Raw genomic sequence first — 1696 nt, 5'->3', positions numbered from 1 at the left:
AGAAAATGAAAACCCCTATTACCATGTTAGGGATTTTGAGGAAATTTGTAGTACTCTAAGAATTAGAGGCTTAGATGATGATGCTTTGAAACTTAGGTTATTCCCATTTTCCCTGAAAGATAAGGCCAAGTCATGGCTATATAGTTTGGACTCCGAGTCAATTGAGATATATGAACAACTTACATCTGCCTTTTTCAATAAGTTTTTCCCTAGGCACAAAACATCGTCTATTAGGACGCAAATATGCACATTTTCACAACAAGAGGGAGAATCTTTATATAGGTATTTGGAAAGGTTCAATGATTTATTATCCCAGTGTCCTCATCATGGTTTAGAAAAGGTTAGGCTAGTTCAGATCCTTTATGAGGGTTTAGATTATTCCACAACGACCATGGTTGAGTCTCTATGCACTGGTGGATTTGAAAACCAAACTGTTGATGCGGCGATGGAATTTTTTAATGAAATCGTCGAAAAAACTAAGCAATGGGAAAATAGTAGGGCAGCCCAGAAAATAATTCTTTTAAGTACAGGAAACGTTAATAGGGTAGAAGGAGGCTATGAATCAGATGCCAAAATTGCTGCTATAGCAAAAAGGTTAGAAGCTGTAGAAGTGGGCCAGACTAGTGGTAGAGTGGAGCCTTTTTGGGAAGGCCAGAATATTGAAGAGCAAGCCAATGCTCTTTATAATAACACTAGATTTCATAACCGTCAAAACATTGACCCATATTCAGAAACCTATAATCCTGGTTGGAGAAACCATCCGAACCTTTCATGGTCTAAGGTCCAGAGTCAAGATCAGTTTAGTAATTCTAATGCTTCCCCAGGTTTTGGCTATACTAAGAATCCTTCAGGACTAGCTCAGTTTTAGAATCAGTCAGATAAGAAAATCCTAAGTTTAGAGGAATCTCTCGCCTTGTTAACTCAGCAAACTGCAAAATTTCAGTTATCCGTAGAACAGAGTCTACAAGCTAGTAACATGATAGGACAAGAAAATAGTCAGGCTATTTCCGAGTTAAAAACCCAGGTTGGTCTGATAAGTGATTCTTTGAGAGAAAAAGGTTATTTTCCTAGTCAAACACAACCCAACTCTAGAGGAGTTCATGAATTAGGTGCAAAACCATCAAATCAATTGAATGCTGTTAGAACCCTTAGGAGTGATAAAGTTGTAGACAATAAGGTAACCATGCCCGATAGTGAACATACTGTAGTTCACCCCTCAGAATCTCACCTCTCAGGACCAGTAGCTAAGGAGACTGATAAAGTTTCTGATGATGTGAATTCGGTTCCTGAAAGGTCTGATTTTATGCCTAGAGCCCCATTTCCCCAACTATTAATACCAACAAAAAAGGAGTCGAACTCTAATGACATATTGGAGGTTTTTAAGAAAGTTACCATAAACCTTCCTTTATTAGATGCAATTAGGCAAATTCCTGCTTATGCCAAGTTCCTTAAGGATATGTGTACGCGAAAGCGAAAACTTAGCGTCCATAAAAAAGCCTTTTTAGCTAGTCACGTAAGTTCAATCATTCAGAACACCACAACTCCAAAGTACAAAGACCCAGGTTCTCCTACCATTTCTTGCACAATAGGTAACTTCCGGGTAGAAAAAGCTTTACTTGACTTAGGATCCAATGTGAACTTACTGCCATTCCATGTATACTTACATCTAGGACTTTGTGAAATGAAACCTACTCAG

General features: G+C 38.3%; 1 pseudogene; it reads right to left on the bottom strand.

Annotated features, from left to right (window-relative positions):
• Nucleotides 1-233: 233 nt before the first annotated feature.
• Nucleotides 234-333, bottom strand: LOC113284854 (annotated as a pseudogene).
• Between the last annotated feature and the right edge of the window lie 1363 nt (nucleotides 334-1696).

This window comes from Papaver somniferum, chromosome 5, assembly GCF_003573695.1.
Source record: "Papaver somniferum cultivar HN1 chromosome 5, ASM357369v1, whole genome shotgun sequence".
NCBI classification, from domain to species: Eukaryota; Viridiplantae; Streptophyta; class Magnoliopsida; order Ranunculales; family Papaveraceae; genus Papaver; species Papaver somniferum.
The sequence above is the reverse complement of the archived record's forward strand: the minus strand, read 5'-3'. Positions and strand labels throughout refer to the sequence as shown.